The sequence below is a fragment of the Eriocheir sinensis genome, unplaced genomic scaffold, assembly GCF_024679095.1.
Source record: "Eriocheir sinensis breed Jianghai 21 unplaced genomic scaffold, ASM2467909v1 Scaffold121, whole genome shotgun sequence".
NCBI lineage: Eukaryota > Metazoa > Arthropoda > Malacostraca > Decapoda > Varunidae > Eriocheir > Eriocheir sinensis.
This window is the reverse complement of record NW_026110530.1, coordinates 403,551-422,529: the sequence shown is the minus strand read 5'-3', so window position 1 is coordinate 422,529 and position 18,979 is coordinate 403,551. Positions and strand designations below refer to the sequence as shown.

At 41.2% G+C, this 18,979-nt stretch overlaps 1 long non-coding RNA gene across 1 annotated transcript in view; it reads left to right on the top strand.

The window, feature by feature from the left end:
• Nucleotides 1–18,979, top strand: part of LOC126989556 (uncharacterized) — a 76,534-nt gene that overhangs the window by 41,115 nt on the left and 16,440 nt on the right. Inside the window, exon 2 of the long non-coding RNA XR_007743430.1 lies at nt 5,142–5,225. This is a non-coding gene — a long non-coding RNA (uncharacterized LOC126989556). The remainder of the gene's footprint in view (nt 1–5,141; nt 5,226–18,979) is intronic.

Below are 18,979 nucleotides of genomic sequence, written 5' to 3'. Positions count from 1 at the left end.
CAAACAAAGACACCAGAACAATGAAATATGATAAAAAGTGAAGCAATAATTACGATGCTAGTAAAAATAATAATAATAATAATAATAATAATAACAATAATAATAATAATAATAATAATAATAATAATAATAATAATAATAAGAGAGAGAGAGAGAGAGAGAGAGAGATGGTTTTCTATCTCCTTCTTACTGTTCTCTAAGGGAATGCCGGAGGAGGAGGAGGAGGAGGATAAGATGGAGGAAGAGAAAAAGGGAAAGATAGATGAAGGGGATGAGGAAAATAAAAATAAAATAGAGGATTCTGGAAATGGAAGAGAAGGAGGAGGAGGAAGAGGAAGAGGAAGAAAAGAAGACACATTTGAGGAAGATGAGAAGGAAGAAGAGGAGGAAGAGGATACTGTGGTCTTTTATTTGAATTTTTGAATGGAAGTTTATTATTAGAAATGCTGTTGTTGTTATTATTACTACCATTATTATATATCTTGTAGTAGTGGTAGTAGTAGTAGTAGTAGTAGTGGTAGTACTGGATGTTATTGTTGTTGTTGTTATTATTATCATCATCGTTATTATTCATCTTGTAGTAGTAGTAGTAGTAGTAGTAGTGGAAGTGGTAGTAGTATAAGTAGGAGTTGTTGTTATTGTTTTCACCAGAAGCGGCCACGAAAGCGCTCGAACGAATTTATGGTCGCAATAACTGTCGGTAATAACTGTGTGTGTGTGTGTTGGGAGCCGCGCAGTTAATCCAAATAATATCAGACTACCCTCAGCGGCGATAGGTTACCGCTACCCGTTAGGCCAAGGCGGTGTGCTGCTACTTCATAAATAGTGATTAACAAAACGGGGATAGGATACTTTATTCTTTGCTATGGTTTACTATCTTCAGGGGCGATAGGTCACCATGCTCTAGGCTAAGGTGGGATTCTTTTAATTTACAGGCGATGGGTTACTGTATTTTTTGTGATAGTTTACCATCCTCAGGGGCGATAGGTTACTATTTTACGGAGAGAGACTTTCATTTTAGCGGCGATAGGTTATTAAGAACTAGAAGAACGGGAACAAGAGGAACAAGAACAAAAGGTAAGAACAAGAAACACAAGTAGAACAGGAAAAATAATAATAAGAACAACAACAAGAACAAAGAAGAAAAAAAGAGAAAAAAAAAAACAGAATAACAAGAAGAAAACGAAATAGACGAAAAAAGTTAGAACTGTTGATTGGCGGTGATGGGACAGGTGGTAGTGGCGTGCGAGGCAATATAAGGGAGAAGAGATTAGGTGAAAAATAGGCAGGTAAGGGGAGGGAGAACTCGGAAGGACGGGAGCGAGCCACGGAGGCAGGAAAGGAAGGTTAAACTAAGAATCGGTATCTCCTCCCTCCTCCTCCTCCTTCTCCTCCTTCTATATATGGGAGAAGAGATTAAGTGAGAGATTAGGAAGTTAAGGGGAAGGAGAGAGAGGAAGGGAGGGAGGAGGGGAAGGTTAGATTAAGAAATAGCGTCGGTAAGGTAAATGTGATGGGCAGGTAAGGGAAATGGGTAAGAACATCAGAAGGAAGGGAGGAAGAAGGTGGAAGATTATGGGTAAGTGAATGGGAAGAGGGAAAGGAGGAAGAAGGAAGGCAGACAAGACATAGAGAGAGGAGATAAAGAGGGAAATAGAGGAGATAAAGAAAAGGGAAGAAAAGGAGATAGGGAGAAGGGAAGAAGAGGAGGAAATAGAGAGAGGGAAGGAAAGAGATAGAGAGAGGGAGAGAGGATGAAGTAAAAGAAACAGAGAGAGGAGAAGAGGGGATAGAGAGAAGGGATAGAAGTGGAATAAATAGAGAGAGATAAGGAGAGAGAGAGAGAGAGAGAGAGAGAGAGAGAGAGAGAGAGAGAGAGAGAGAGAGAGAGAGAGAGAGAGAGAGAGAGAGAGAGAGAGAGAGAGAGAGAGAGAGAGGAAGAAACACAAGAAGAGACAGAGCATGAGCATGAAGAAAAGGAATTAGAGATAAAAGAAGATAAGGAAGATAGAAGAGGAAAAGAGGGAAAGTGGAGGGAGGAGGGCGAAGAAGGGAAAGGGGAACGGAAAGGGAGGGGAAGGGGAGGTAATTGAGGCCTATCCACACACAACTTTTATAACAATTTTAAAGATTTCCAATGAAGTTCTCGCCCAGCAATCACAAGTTATGATAGCCAGTTACCGAGAGTGATGGCCTTCTCTCTCTCTCTTTCTCAACTAGTTTTGGTCTTTTGAAGTTTATCACACAGACACAAGAAGAAGAGGAAGAAGAAGAAGAAGAAGAAGAAGAAAGAGGAAGAAGAAGAAAAAAAAAGATAGAGATGAAAAAGATTGCGAAGGAAAAGAAGAAAACGAAAAGAGTTGAAAAGCAGGAAAATAATAATAATAATAATAATAATAATAATAATAATAATAATAATAATAATAATAATAATAATAATAATAATAATAATAATAATAATAGTAATAATAATAATAATAATAATAATAATAAGAAGAAGAAGAAGAAGAAGAAGAAAAAGAGGAGGAACAAGAAGAGGAAGAAGCAGATGAAGATGAAAAAAGAGACTGAGAAGAAGGAAAAGCAAATACGAAAGAAGAAGAAGAAGAAGAAGAAGAAGAAGAAGAAGAAGAGTGATGGAAAGACCAATAACACTTTGTCTTTAATATTCAAGAGATGCTGATAAGATTTGTGAGAAAATATAGTCGTCTGTATCTCTCTCTCTCTCTCTCTCTCTCTCTCATAACTTTCTTCACCTTCCCTTCCTCCCTTCATTATTCACTTACTCCTTCTTCCTCCTTCCTTCTCTCCTTCCCTTCTTCCCTCCTTCTTCCTCTCTCTCCCTCCTCTCCTTTCTCCTCTCTTGACGTATTCCTTGTCTGAGAGAGAGAGAGAGAGAGAGAGAGAGAGAGAGAGAGAGATATTCAGGTTTAATCAAATACTTATCATTTTTAATAACAGGTAATTATATGAAAGTTGATTGAGAAGATATATGTCGATAGATACATAGGAGAGTAGATGATTGACGATAGATAGAGAGTATGAGAAAGACCTTGATTCTTTTGATAAATAGATAGGAATATAGATCGTAGGTGAATGGGTGAGTAGGGAGAACAAGAGAAGAATGAATAAAGAAAGGAGAAAGAAGAGAGATAGAAAGATGATAGATAGATAGATAAATAGATGATAGAAAGATTGATAAAAAATGAATGAAGACTAAAAGGAACACAGGGCAGGGGTGACAAATTTAAGGACGGACGAAAATAAGTAAAAATAAAATAATGGAAGTGAAAAAAATGAATGGAATGAAAAAGAAGAAAAATTAATGTATAGAAATGGGAATATAAATAAGAAAATCAAATAAACAAAAGATAAACAGCAAAAGATTAAGAAAAAAATGTTTAAAGAGAAAACGAGAATAAACGAAAATGAAAAGATAAAAAATGAAAATGAAAACACGGGAAAAGGAAAAATAACAAAACCAGAAGAGAAAAAATAGAAAAATTGGACAGAATATTAAAAGAAAAGTGAAAAGATGAGGAAAAAGAAAGAAAAAAGTAGAAAATAACAGTTAAACGCAACTTGATACAAGAACAAAAAAAATAAAATAAAAAACGTACAGAAAATATTGAAAAAAAACGACGAAAACCAAGAACACGTTTTTAACACCGTGGAAAACTTTACTCGGAGCTTAGAAAGAAAATGAAGAAAAAATATGGAAAAGGGAAAGAAAAAAATGAGTTCAGGAGGAAGAAGAGAAGATAATCAGGAGGTGGAGGGTAAAAATACGAGGAAGTCTATTGGACAGGTAATGAGAGGAGGAGGAGGAGGAGGAGGAGGAGGAGGAGGAGGAGGAGGAAGAGGAGGAGGAGGAAGAACAGGAGGTAAAAGGAGGATTTTAGTAATGAAAAAAAAACGGAGGGGGAAAAATTAAATAAGAAGAAAAGAAGGAAGACTAAGAAGAAAATGAAAAAAAAGAAAATGAAGAATATGAAGAAGAAAAACAAGAATAAGAACAAAAAACAAGAAGAACAGGAATAATAAGATGAAAACGAGACGATGAAAAAGAAAATTAAGAAGGAGGAGGATGAGGAGGATGAGAAAAAAAAGATAAAGAAGAAAGTAGAAGGTAGAAAAAGAAGGAGGAGGAAGAAGAGAAGGAGAAAAAAAGAAAAGAAGAAGGAAAGAAAACAGAAAAATAAGAGTGTAGGAGATAGAAAAAGAAAAAAAGAAAGAAAACGAGAAATGGAGAAAAAGTAAACAAAATAAGCTATTCCAACAAGAGAAAAAGGAGTAAAGCAAAAAAAGGAGGAGGCGAAGGCGCAGGCGAAGGCGTTGTCGGAGGAGGCGGGAGAGATTGGGCAGGTAATGAGGTAATTAGGAAGCAATACCTGGTTATAACGCGGGAACGGAAGGTGCGCCGGACAATTAGGGGGTGTCTTACCTGCCCGCGGCCCGCAATCAAGGTGTGGGCGGGCGTTGAATGGACACTTCAGGTAATACAGCGCTAATGACAGGTGCGGCGGGCATGTGATAATGGGTGTGATAACGAAGAAAGGTGATAATGAAGGGTGGTTGTTTGTGTATTAGTGGGCGTAGAGGTAGTAGTAGTAGTGGTGGTATTTGTAGTAGTAATAGTAGTAGTAGTAGTAGTTGTAGAAGTAGTAGTAGTAGTAGTTGTAATAGTAGTTAAAATAATACTCATGATGATAATAATAATCTTCTTTCTTTTTTTCTTTCTTTCTTTCTCTCTCTGCTCCTTTTTTCATCATCTTTTCTCCTTTTTTTTTCTTCTTCTTCTTCGTCTCCGTCTTCTTCTTCTTCTTCTTCTTCTTCTTCTTCTTCTTCTTCTTCTTTTTTCTGCTTACTCATACATAATACAGAAATTCGGTATAACAGAAACAAATATTTAAATAAAAACTACTTGCAATGTATTTATGTATGTATGAATGTGTGTCTGTCTGTCTGTCTGTCTGTCTATGTATGAATGTATGTATAAATGTAAGTATGTAGAAAATGAATTACTGAGTATGGTAAGAAAAATAACACACAAACATACACTTGATTATATAATTGTAAGATACTCTATTACATATATAATCACCGTCACTAATCACTAAACTAATGACCTTCAATTACAGGTACAGAGGATGACTTGCCAGGTGAGGTCATTAAGAGCGATTACCTGTGCTCCTCTGAAGGGCCTAATTACACACCGTCGCCAGGTAAGCTCATTAGCCGTGTAATTAAACGGTATGAAGGTGGTGGTGGTGGTGGTGATAGGTTTACACTGACACATCACTACTGCCAACATCATCACCATCATCACCATTATCATCACCTCACTTATCACCATCACTATCACCACCACCACTGTCATCACCATCATCATCATCACCATTCTCATAACTGCCCCAAATCACTGTCAATCTTGTTCTCATCACCTCAGTTATCACCATCACTATCACCACCACCACTGTCATCACCAACTATCATCACCATTCTCATAACTGCCTCAAATCACTATCAATCTTGTTTTCATCACCTTCATCACCATCAGCATCACCAGAATCAGTTCCCTCACCATCACCACCACTTGTTTCATCACCACTGCCACGTTCACCACCATCTACATCACCACTTCCATCACTTCTACTACTGTCATCACCACCACCACCATCACCACCACCAACACCACCAACTCCATTATAGCATTTTCAAGGCCATAACACCAGAACTATGACCACCACCACACTCCACTACATCACCACTTAAATCACCACCACCACCACCTTGGAACTTCACTTTCCAGCTCATTATTTTATGTATTTCAGTATCTCTCTCTCTCTCTCTCTCTCCGATTTTTAAGAAAGGAGACAAAAAAGTACCAGGTAATTACAGGCCCATTAGTCTAACTTCGGTTGTAGGTAAGCTACTTGAGGGCATAATTAGAGACAAAATTGTGAGTTACCTTGAAAGCCACTCATTGATTGGGGACTCACAACATGGCTTCCGAAACAAAAGATCCTGCCTATCAAACCTATTAACCTTTATAACGACCTCTTCACTGTTTATGACGTAACCAAATCACTGGACGTAGTCTATCTTGATTTCCAGAAAGCGTTTGATAAAGTCCCGCATCATAAATTACTTTACAAATTAAAGCAAATAGGTATTGACGGTCAAGTAAACCAATGGATCGCGAATTGGTTGAGCAACAGACAACAAAGAGTAGTGATTGACGGATTTAACTCAGAGTGGGCGCCGGTCACTAGTGGCGTCCCTCAGGGCTCGGTTCTTGGCCCAGTGCTCTTCATTATTTACATCAACGACGTGGATGTTGGACTCAATAACCGCATTAGTAAATTTGCAGACGACACAAAGATTGGTAACTCGGTTCTGACTGACGAAGACAGGCAAGGCCTCCAAGAGGATTTGCACAAAATTTCAGCTTGGTCGGATAGATGGGAGATGCCCTTTAACGTAGACAAGTGCCAGGTCCTTCAAGTTGGAACGAGGAATAAGAGGTTCGAATACGAAATGCGCGGCGTTAAACTCACAAGCGTTCAATGCGTCAAGGACTTGGGGGTCAAAATCGCGTCAAACCTCAAATTCTCACAGCAATGCATCGATGCAGCAAATAAAGCGAACAGAATGTTGGGCTTCATTAAAAGAAACTTTGTTTTCAAGAATAAAGATGTAATACTCCCGCTCTACAACAGTTTAGTCAGACCCCACTTGGAATAAGCGGTACAGTTTTGGTCTCCCCACCATGCAAAGGATATTGCTAAATTAGAAGGTGTTCAGCGTCGGGCAACGAAAATGATCCCTTCCTTGCGCAACAAATCCTACGAAGAAAGGCTTTCTACCCTTGACATGTTCTCTCTTGAGAAACGTCGCCTCCGAGGAAAACTGATCGAATGTTTTAAAATACTTAATGGTTTCACGAATGTAGACAGATCAACATTGTTTATGATCGATGACACTTTGCGCACGAGAAACAATGGCGTAAAACTCAGATGTAGACAAGTAAATTCAGACTGCACCAAATTTTTCTTCACCAACGTTGTAGTGCGAGAATGGAATAAGCTTCCACCATCAGTGGTCCAGTGTAACACGATTGACTCCTTCAAAATAAGCTCGACCGTCACTTCCTTCAACTTAATATCAACTAGAGTAGAAATGCAACGTTTTGGAGTCTTCTGATTAATGTAAAATCACTTAGGTTTAAGGACAGACCACCAAGTCTGGACCATGGGTTCTGTGTGGTCTGATTTTCTTTGTAAATCTATGTAAATCTCTCTCTCTCTCTCTCTCTCTCTCTCTCTCTCTCTCTCTCTCTCTCTTATCACCTCATTATAGTTCAACTCACCTTATTCATCAAAATCCTCCTTCTCCTCCCCCTCCTCCTCCTCCTCCTCCTCCTCCTCCTCTCTTCTTCCTCCTCCTCCTCCTTCTCCATGTTAACAGTCATCAGTTAGGAAGACAAATGAAGGTAATTTTCATCTCTCACCTGAAGACTCCTCCTCCTCCTCCTCCTCCTCCTCCTCCTCGTCCTCCTCCTCCTGCTCCTCCTCCTCCCTATTAACGTTGCTTTTAATATCTTGCTTGTGGTTTTTTTTCTTTTCTTTTTTTTCTTTCTTTTTTTCTTTTCATTTACCTGTCACCTCGTCCTTCATGCGGTTGTTGTTGTTGTTGTTGTTGTTGTTGTTGTTGTTGTTGTTGTTGTTGTTGTTGCTGCTGCTGTTAGTTATGTCTGATTTTTTTTCGTTCTTTATTTTTTCATTCTTCCTGTTCTTCCTGTTTTTGTTCCTTTACTTTTTCTTGTCCTTGTTTTTCTTGTTCGTATTATTGTTCTTTTTCTTGTTATCGTTCTCGTTACTACTACTACTACTACTACTACTGCTACAACTACTACCACTACTTCCATCATTATTTTTCCCTCTCCGTAATTTGAGTAACATCATTATTTCCGTCTCGGGCATAATTGAAGAGTTGCAATACGATTGTTGATAAGATTGAGTTTCCTGCCGAGCGAGCAAGCGAGAGAGAGAGAGAGAGAGAGAGAGAGTACAATGTCACCTTCCCACTATTCTCTCTCTCTCTCACACTCTCTCTCTCTCTCTCTCTTCCACGTCCTTCTTATCCTCAGAGAATAATTGAATCTCTTCTCTTCTTGGAGACTAAAACTCATTACTCTCTGAACGTGGGAGGAGGAGGAGGAGGAGGAGGAGGAGGAGGAAGGGTAGGCAAAGGTAGCGGCAAAGGTGGAGATGGAGGTGGACTTGGAGGAGGAGAAGAGGGGGAGGAGGAGGAGAAGGAGGAGGACTGGAGGAGGAGGAGGAGGAGGAGGAGGAGGAGGAGGAGGAGTGGAGGAGGAGGAGGAGGAGAAGGAGGAAGAGGAGGAGGAGGAGGAGGAGGAGGAGGAGGAAGAAGAAGACTGACATTTTTAACATCTGAAATATCAGTAGGTTGTGATTTACCGGAAGAGAGAGAGAGAGAGAGAGAGAGAGAGAGAGAGAGAGAGAGAGAGAGAGAGAGAGAGAGAGAGAGAGAGAGAGAGAGAGAGAGAGAGAGGTTTCTTTATATTCTTCAGTCAGTTTTCAAGTTAAGCTATTTTTTTCTACCTTCTTTTCTTCTCCTTTTTTAATTTCTTTCCCATTTTCCTTAACGTGTTTGAACGAGTTTTTTTTCTGTTATTTTTATTTAAGAAGGAAACGCAAGGAAGCCATTTACTGCAATCCTTTTTATCTCTCTCTATTTTCTTTTTAATTTTGTTTTTGTTTAATATATTTTTTGCTTTCAAGGGGCGATTCTCACACACACACACACACACACACACACACACACACACACACACACACACACACACACAAACACAAACAAACACACAAACACTTATAACCTTTCATTTCTCCCTCCAAATTCATCTTCATTTTTCAATTAAGACTTTTCCTCTCATAAAAATAAAGGAAAGGGTGAACTCATTTGATTTACGCGCATCAGAAGATCTTTTTTAACTCTGTAGTCACTCAGTCAGACAAGCCATTAATGTGAAAAAGAAAAGGTGAGGGGAGTGTTGTAATGATGAAAGGGGGGCGGGGGTACTCAATTATTTCCCTTCCCTTTCTTTCCCACCTTTCTTTTTCCCTTTTTCTTCTCCCATTTCCTCTCCCCTTTCTCTTCCATTTTCTCTCCCTTTTCCATCCCACTTTCTCTTCTTTTTCCACTCCTATTTCTCTTCCTTTTCCTCCCCTTTTCTTCCCCCCATTTCTCTTCCTTTTCCTCTCCCCTTTCTCTTCCCTCTCATCTCCCCTTTCCTCCCTCGTTTCTCTTTCTTTTTCTCTCCCCTTTCTTTTCCCTTTTCCTCTCCTCTTCCTCTTCCCTTTCATCTCCCCTTTCCTCCCTTGTTTCTCTTCCTTTTCCTCTCCCATTTCTCTTCCTTTTATCTCTCTTTTCCACCCACCTTTCTCTTCCTTTTCCTCTCCCCTTTTTCTCCCTTTTCCTCTCCCCTTTTTCTCCTTTTTCCTCTCCCCTTTCCACTCCCTTTCTCTCTCTTCCTCTCCCTTTTCCACCCCCCTTTCTCTTCCTTTTCCTCTCCCCTTTCCTCTCTCCCTTTACCTCCTCCTCTTTCCTCTCTCCTCTCCTCCTTCCTCAACTCATTTCCATACACAGTTACTCCATCCTAATTTCTTTTCTTTTCTTTAATAAACCGAATGAAGAATGAAAATCATTCTCCACAAAGTTCTTCTGCATAAACATAATCAGTGGCACCTGAGACTTACCTGATTTCCTTTATCTCATTAACCTTATTTACACCTCCGTCTTTATTCTTTTCTTCACTTTCTTTTTCGTGTTCTCTTTCTTCTTCCCATTTTCATTATCTTCCTCTTTCTTCTATCTCTTTTCTGCCTGTGTGTTTGGGAGAAGTGTGTGATAAGTATGTTTTGAAGAGGAAATGTTGAAATGAGAGACAAAAAGATGGACAGACAGACAGAGAGAGACAGAGACAGACATGCAAACAGACAGACAGACAGACAGGGAAACAGAGACAAAAAGATGGACAGACAGACAGAGAGAGACAGAGACAGACATGCAAACAGACAGACAGACAGACAGGGAAACAAAGAGAAAAAGATGGACAGACAGACAGAGAGAGACAGAGACAGACATGCAAACAGACAGACAGACAGACAGGGAAACAGAGAGAAAAAGATGGACAGACAGACAGAGAGAGACAGAGACAGACATGCAAACAGACAGACAGACAGACAGGGAAACAGAGAGAAAAAGATAGACAGACAGACAGAGAGACGGAGACATACATGCAAACAGGGAGAGAGGAAAAGATGAAGAAAGAAAGAAAGAAAGAAAGAAAAGAGAGAAAGCAAGGAAAGAGGAGGAAAAGAGGAATAAAGAGGAAAAAAAGAGGAAAGCGGACTAAAATAGCTCCTCTTACCTTCTTCTCTAAATTCCACCTTGATATAAGACCTTGCTGGAATTTCTATAAAAGTTTTTTTTTTTTTTCGCTCCATCTCTCTCTCCGCCCTTGATATTCTCTCCCTCTTTACCTCCTCTCATCTTGCCTCCTCCTCCTCATCTTTTTTTCCTCCTTCTCCTCCTCCTCGTCCTCCTTTTTTTCCTCTTCCTCCTCCTACGTTTTCTATTCCTCCATCTCTTCTTCTTCCGCCTTTTTCTTTCTGTCTGTTTTTTTTTTCTTTTTCCTTTTCTCTTCTCTTCTCTCTCTCTCTCTCTCTCTCTCTCTCTCTCTCTCTAGTCATGTCTCTGTCACTTTATAATTTCATGGACTTGCTTTTGAAGGCCAGGACACCCTCTCTACCTCCTCCTCCTCCTCCTCCTCTCTCCTCTCTCCTCCTCCTCTTCTTCCTCCTACTTCTTTATTCCTTTGTGTCTTCTGACCAATATTTTTCCTTATTCTTCTGTTTCTTCTTTTTTCACATTTCTATTCCTCATTCTTTTCGTTTTCCACATCTAACCTGTTTTTTGGGGGGACCGCCTACCATAAAATTTCTGGCCACCGCTCACCTGGGCAGCGTCGAGGCCAGTTGTCGTGTCCCTGAATTACTGAGATGACATGGGGTGCTCGCAAGGCCACTGTGATTGGCAAAACCAAAGTGAAGTCAGCGTTTTCCGGCTCAGTTACTTGCAGATCGACCGTCGTTACTTTTCATCTTCACCCTGGGCTGAAGGCTAAAGGTAGGTATGGTGAAAAGCTTGAAATATTTAGTTTAGTAATTTTAATCACTTCTGGTTCTTAAGACTACAAACAATTTCCGAATTTCGAAAACTAGAAATAGCAGAAATAGGTTACTCATTATCTTTACCCGTTTATGACTAAGAATATATTTGATTCAGGCCTTCAAGTACATCAAGTTTAGTATTTCAATCACTTTTGATTATATAAACTCCAAACAATTAAACGACAACTCCGTAACAAACCGGTTCGCTCAAACAAAAGGAAGTTTAGTGCTTGTTGAGTTAAGTTATTCTCCTCTACAACAAGCTTCCTGCAAAAGTAGTTAGTGGAAAATCGATAAACTCATCCGTATTATCGCTTTGGACCTTCCCTAATACACGTAGAGCATGTAATCAGTGTGTTCTTCAGGCCACTTAAGAGAAAAGGTGAAAAAAGGGAAGGTTAATGAGAGTAATTAGAGACAGTTGACAGAGAAAGACGAGAATAAGAGAAATAGAAGGAGGGAGAGAAAGAAGAAATGAGAGAAAAGGAGAGAGAGGAAGAAAGGGTAAAAAGAGAATCGACAGAAAAGAGGAAAAATGAAGGTTAATGAGAGTAATTAGACAGTTGATTAAGAGCTTGACGAATGGGTCCAATCACTACAGCCTCGATATAAGACAAACTGCTCGCTGTGGTCTGTTCTCCCATTCTTGTATATTTCCATTTTGTCTTGGTTGGTGATTCTGTTGCTTATCTCCTCCTCCTCCTCCTCCTCCTCCTCCTCCTCCTCCTCCTCCTCCTTCTCCTCCTCCTCCTCCTCCTCCTCCTCAGTAATGGCGTGGGCGGAGATTAATGGCTCTTGTAACCGATGTAAGGCGTAACTTTTTTCATAACAAGTTGGTGTCATTTTCCCTTAGACACACACACACACACACACACACACACACACACACACACACACATTGATCAGGTTGTTTTTTACGTGTTTGGAATTATAATGTTTTAATGTATATATGTTTTTTTTAGATGTTTTCAAAAGTTCTGTTTTTTTATTATTATTTTTCCCTGATTTTCCATTTTCTTTTCTTTCATTTTGGGTTCATTAGTTTTGGGTTCATTTTAATTTAATGGCACTTTTATTCACTAACTAATCATCCTTTTTTTTGTCCTTAAATTGCCTCCATTACTGCAAAAAAAAAAAAAAAAAAGCTTACTGACTTATCGCACTGACTAATTAGATAAGGTGTGTGTGTGTGTGTGTGTGTGTGTGTGTGTGTGTGTGTGTGTGTTTAATTTACCGTTGATTTATGCTAATTGTATCTATCGTGTATTGGTGCTCAGGTGTTATGCGCGCTTACCTGTCTCTACCTGTCCATGCCTGTCCATACATGTTCGTCTCAATGTCTAGTAATTGGCTCCTTCACTTTCCCTTCCCACCTCCCTTTCTTTCCCTTCCGTTTCCTCTCTCCCTTCTCCTCCTTCACTTTCCCTTCCCACCTCCCTTTCTTTCCCTTCCGTTTCCTCTCCCCCTTCTCCTCCTTCACTTTCCCTTCCCACCTCCCTTTCTTTCCCTTCCGTTTCCTCTCTCCCCCTTCTTCTCCTTCACTTTCCCTTCCCACCTCCCTTTCTTTCCCTTCCGTTTCCTCTCCCCCTTCTCCTCCTTCACTTTCCCTTCCCACCTCTCTTTCTTTCCCTTCCGTTTCCTCTCCCCCTTCTCCTTCTCCACTCATGTATTCCTTCCCTTTTTTTCCTTTCCTATTTCCTTCGTCTGTTCCTTCCTTTCCTTCACCGCATTATTCATCTGTTTATTTTCTTCCTCTCCTTTCCTTCTCTTTTCCGTTTTCCCTTCCCTTCCTTTCACTCTCGTATCCTCCTTCCCTTCCTTTCCTTTCCTACGTCCTTCGTCTGCTCCGTTCCTTCTTCCCATCCTTTCCTTCACCAACGTAATTTATTTGTTTATTTTCTTCCTCTCCTTCTCGTGTCTTTTCCGTTTTCCCTTCCTTTCATTTCACTCTCGTTTCCTCCTTCCCTTCCTCTCCTTTCCCGCTTTCTTCGTCTGTAAGTGTTCTTTTCTTTCTTTCCTTCTGTTTTCTGTTTCTCCTTTACTTCCTTTTCTTTTCATTTCCTCCATCCTTTCCCTTGCTTTCCTTTCCTTTTTCTGTTTTTATCCTTCAATTTATCTCCTTTTTTTCTTCCCTCCTTTCTATTCCATTACTCCTTTTTTTCTCTATCCCATTTCTTTCTTCCCTTCTAATTTTCTCCATCGCTTGCCTTCCTTTCTTATTCCTGTTCTCTGCTTGATCGCCTTTTTCCGTCTCTCCCTTCAATTCCTTTCCGTCTTATTTCCTTAATTTCTTCCGCTTCCTTCTTTCCATCATCGCTTCTCTCTCTTCCTCCTTCTGATCGTTTTCTTCCTCTTCCTTTCTTCTTCCTTTTTTTTCGCTTTCTCCCTTTCTTTCTCCTCTCTTACACTTTGTCTCTTCTCTCTCTCTACTTCTCTTTTCATCCATTCTATCCCATCCCTTCCTTTCCTTCTTTTTTCGTTCATTCCTTCACTTCTCTTTCCTTCTTATTCCTCTCCTTTGTTCCCTCCCATCCCTCCTCTCCTCCTACGACTCTCTCCCTTTATCCCTCTCCTTCCCATCCTCCCCTCCCTTCTTCTTTCCTCCATTCCCTCCCTCCTTTCCTCCGTCGTTACCCTGTCCCTTCCCTTTCTTTCCTCCATTTTCCTCCGCCAGATAAAGTTCATAGTATCAGGAAATGAAAGTCGGCAACCCACATTTCCTTTTGCAGTGCGTGTGTGTGTGTGTGTGTGTGTGTGTGTGTGTGTGTGTGTGTGTGTGTGTGTGTGTGTGTGAGAGAGAGAGAGAGAGAGAGAGAGAGAGAGAGAGAGAGAGAGAGAGAGAGAGAGAGAGAGAGAGAGAGAGAGAGAGAGAGAGAACATGCCACTTCATTGACCTATAGACAAAGAAACAAAAAAAATATTCTCACTTTTGCGAAAAAAAAAATTAAAATGTAGATAAAAAAAGAAAACAACAATGACAGGAAATAACAGTAGACGACATTAAGCAAAACAAAAAAGAAAAGAAAAAAGAAAAGAAAAAAAACTTCCATAAAAAAAAGAGAAAAGAAAGGCAAACAAACGTTCCGTAAACCACATAAACGTTTGCTCTTTACACCCCCCCCCCCTCCCCCTCCCCCCCCCCGTCACCTTACCTTACACGTTTACCTATGCTCACCTGACCTCACCTGGGACTCGTCTTGTACCTGTGGAATATTCTGTAGCACACACCTGGTGGCTGACTTGTTGATACCTGGGTGAGAGGAGGAGGAGGAGGAGGAGGTGGAGAGAGAAAGTAAAAAAAACAAAACAAGAACATTAAAAACAAGAAGAACACGAACGAGAACTAGAGGAGCAAGAACAAGAAGAAGAAGAAGAAGACAAAGAAGAATAGGAGGAAGCGGAGAAAAAGGAGAAGAAAAAGAGATAGGACAACAAAAGGAGGAAGAGGATCAGGAGATGGAAAATAGGAGGAGGAAGAAAAAAGTTAAGAAAAAAGAGAAGATAACATGAAAAAAAGTTAAAGAGAGGGAGAGACAGAGACACAGAGACAGCCACAGAGAGAGAGAGAGAGAGAGAGAGAGAGAGAGAGAGAGAGAGAGAGAGAGAGAGAGAGAGAGAGAGAGAGAGAGAGAGAGAGAGAGAGCGACAGAGAGAGAGAGGGAGAGAATCTTTGAAGTAAACAGTCTCCCTTCCACATGGGGAGGAAAGATGGAGGGAAATGAAGCCCTCTGGTGGGATAAACTCGATTTACTTTCTTGGTTAATATCCGGAGACAAGAATCCAGTGTGTGTGTGTGTGTGTGTGTGTGTGTGTGAGAGAGAGAGAGAGAGAGAGAGAGAGAGAGAGAGAGAGAGAGAGAGAGAGAGGGAGAGAGGAATGCAAGGGGGAGATTAAGGATCCGTCAACTTGGGTGGCTGAAGGAGTGGATGAAGGAGAAGCTATTGAGATGGATGCTTGTATCGATTCCTCCTCCTCCTCTTCCTCCTCTTCTTCCTCCTCCTCCTCCTCCTCCTCCTCCTCTTCCGGGTCTTCTTTTTCCTTTCCAATGCCTGTATTTACTCTTCTTTTTGTTAATCGTCTGTCTTTTATTCTTCCTCCTTGTCCTCGTTGTCCTTCTCCTTTTCCACCTCCTCCTCCTCTTCCTCCTCCTTCTCCTCCTCCTCCAACTTCTCTTCTTCCTTTTCTTCTTCCTCTTCTTTTTCTCTTCCAATGCCTGTTTTTACTCTTCTTTTTGTTAATCGTCTGTCTTTTATCCTTCCTTCTTCACCTCCTCCTCCTCCTCCTCCTCCTCCTCCTCCTCCTCCTCCGGGAAATTGTTGGGTGGCAGCTTGGAGACTTCGCTATCCATTACTATCCTTCCTTCATTAATCTCCTCCGTCCCTCTTCCTTCCTTCGTCTGTCTGCCTGGCACTTGAGGAGGAGGAGGAGGAGGAGGAGGAGGAGGAGGGGAATGAAACCAAGCTCATTGAATTGCAACGCCAAAACAACTACATTTTTAGATTCACAAGAAATAGAAGAAGAAGGAAGAAGAAGAAGAACAAGAACAAGAACAAGAGGAAAAAGAAGAGGAGGAAGATGCAGTTGAGGAAGAAGAGGAAAGAAAAAGAAGAAAAAAAGAAATGAATGAACGAATATAACGAAAATAAGAACAACAGAAAATAAAGAAGTAGGCTAAGAATTGAAATAAACAAAGAAGAGAAAGGAAGAGGGAAAATAAACAGGAGTATAAAAAGAGAAAAGAGAAATCGAAAGAAACACACAAAGAAAAGGAGCGAAATTAGGAAATAGAAAAAGAACGAAAGATCTAAAAGAAGGAGAGAAAATGGAAGAGGAAGAACAACAAGAATAAGAATGAAAAGAAGAACAAGAAAATGAAAGAAAACAAAACAAAACAAAACGTACCGACTCATATTAACCATTTTCTCACCCCCCCCCCCCAAAAAAAAAAAAAAATTAAACCCCCCACAAAAAAAATTAAGAAAAGAAATCAAGAGAGAAAAAAATATAAAACAAAACAAAACATTAATAAAGAAAAAAAAACTCAGGCAATACATCAACGCAACACGACCTCAACACGTTCACCTGGCTCACCTGTGCACGATTAATTAAGGTTATTTACCACCTGTTACGTGATTTAAGAGCAACTGAACCACCGTTGAAGCCTCTCTCTAAAACTGTTAATTGGTTACGAAAAAAATAATTGTGTTTTGAATATTGGCGAGTATTAGTAGTGGTAGAAGTAGTAGTGGTAGTAGTTGTAGTAGTGGTAGTAGTAGTAGTAGTGGTAGTAGTAGTAATAGTAGTAGTGGTAGTAGAAGTAGTAGTGTCCTTCTTTCTTTCTTTCCTTCTTTCTTTCTTTCCTTCTTTCTTTCTTTTCTCTCTCTCTCTCTCTCTCGACTGGAAGTGAACCCAAACTCCATCCATCAGAGAGAGAGAGAGAGAGAGAGAGAGAGAGAGACTCAATTAACCCTCTCTCTTTTCCCTCCGTCCTCTGCTCTCCTTCAAATTCTTCCACTTCTTCCTCTCTTCCACTCTCCTTCCTTTTATCTCTCTCTTCTGTCTCTCCCTTATTCGTTCCCTCCCTCCCTCTCTCCTTTCCTCCCTTTCGTTCCTACTCTCTTTTCTCCCGTCTCTCTTTCGCTCTCCCTCCATCTGTTTAACACTGAGAGAGAGAGAGAGAGAGAGAGAGAGAGAGAGAGAGAGAGAGAGAGAGAGAGAGAGAGAGAGAGAGAGAGAGAGAGAGAGAGAGTAGAAAGCCGTTGATATTTTGTTCTTTTCTTCTTTTCTTTATTTTCCTCTTCCTCTTTTTCTTTGTCCCTTTATCCGCTTTCTTGGCCTCTTCTTCCACCTCCTCCTCCTCCTCCTCCTTATCCTCTTCTTTCTCCTCCTCCTCCCCCTCCTCCTTATCCTCGTCTTTTTCACCTCTTCCTATTTTTTTTTTCTTCTCCTCCTCCTCCTTATCTTTCACTTCTTCCTCTCGTATTTAATCACTTCCTCCTTCGCCCAAGCCTCTTCTTCCCCTTCCTTCCTCCTCCTCCTCTTCCTCATCCTCTTCACCTGTCCTCGGTCCACTTCACGTGTCTCCTCATAATACAGGTAAGAACAGGTGACCAGGAAGGATAAAGGCATATCCCCCTCTCTCTCTCTCTCTCTCTCTCTCTCTCATTACAATAGCCAGAGTTCGCTGCTCATGTTTCAATCTGTCTAATTAACTGGACAAACATTTAGAGAGTTCATTGTTGTGGTCTGAATTCATAGTGCGACTTTCTTTAATTAGAGAGAGAGAGAGAGAGAGAGAGAGAGAGAGAGAGAGTTCAGGCAGGCAGATAGACGGACATTTATCTCTCTCTCTCTCTCTCTCTCTCTCTCATTCATCGCCTACGGTGTTATTGTGTGTGTGTGTGTGTGTGTGTGTGTGTGTTTGAAACACACACACACACACACACACACACACACACACACACACACACACACACACACACACACACACACACACACACACACAGTCCCTTCCTTCCCACCTCCCCCTCCCACACACATAATTCCCCTTCCCCCCACACCTCCCCCCCACACCCCATCGCTTCATTACGCCCCAGAGTCTGTAATCCCCTTTAGAGGAGGATCCAACGCCGTTTCCTGGGCCTGAAAGGGATTCGGTCGTCTCTTACGTGCAGTGTGTGGGATTGAAGAGGTCGTAGATTCTTGCGGGGCCTTTGGTGTGTCAAGACGCTCAGAAAGGCATGGGCGGTCAATCTGTGCGTGTGTGTGTGTGTGTGTGTGTGTGTGTGTGTGTGTGTGTGTGTGTGTTGTATTGTGAATGTATAAAACAACGCTAAATTCACCTTTTATTTTCAGTTTTAATATACAATTTTTTTCTTCGGCTTTATATATCTCCACTTATAAGGTCTCAGGTGTCTCAGATCTACCTGCGTGCTAATTAAAGGTGAGAGACACGTAACCCGGACCCTTTGAAGATTATTTTATTCCTAAGATCTCTCACGTTTTTAATACCGAGATTCCTTTGACCCGCCTTTCTATATGGTGGCGTAGAAGTCCTCAGGTGTCCCGGATTTACCTGTGCGCTAATCAAAGGTGTGGCAGGTGTGTGTGTGTGTGTGACGTGTGGAATGTGTGTTTCGTAAGGTCAGGCGAGGTGGCGTGACCCCGAGGAATGTCCAGAAGGGTCACGAAGGGTCATGTATGTGTGCGTGTGCGTGTGAGGCCTTGACCTAGCTCTGTGTTATGACCCAAAGGAGGTTTATACAGGGAAGGGACGTAAAGGGTGAAGGGTAATGGGAGGTAAATAGGGAGAGGATAAAAGGGATGGAGATAGTCGTGGCATAAATAAGGGAGAGAGGGAATATAAAAGGGAGGAAGAAGATGCAAAGGAGATCTGAATAATGGGATCAGAAAGGGGGAAGAAGGGAAGGAGAAAGGGATAGAGGAAGGGAGGAGGGGGAAGGGAGAAGGAAGGGAAGACGGGAAGGAGAGAGAGGGGAAGGGAAGAGGGGAGAGAGGGGAATGGGAGAGGGACGGAGAGAGGGAGGAGGGAGAAGGGGGACGAGGGGAAGGGAAGAGGGAAGAGAAGAGGGGAAGGAAAGAAAAGGGAAGGGAAGAGGGGAGAGGGGAATGGGAGAGGGAAGGAGAAATATTGAAGAGAGGGGAAGAGGAGAGAGGGAAGGTAGAGAGAGAGGGGAAGAAAAAGAGGGGAAGGAAGA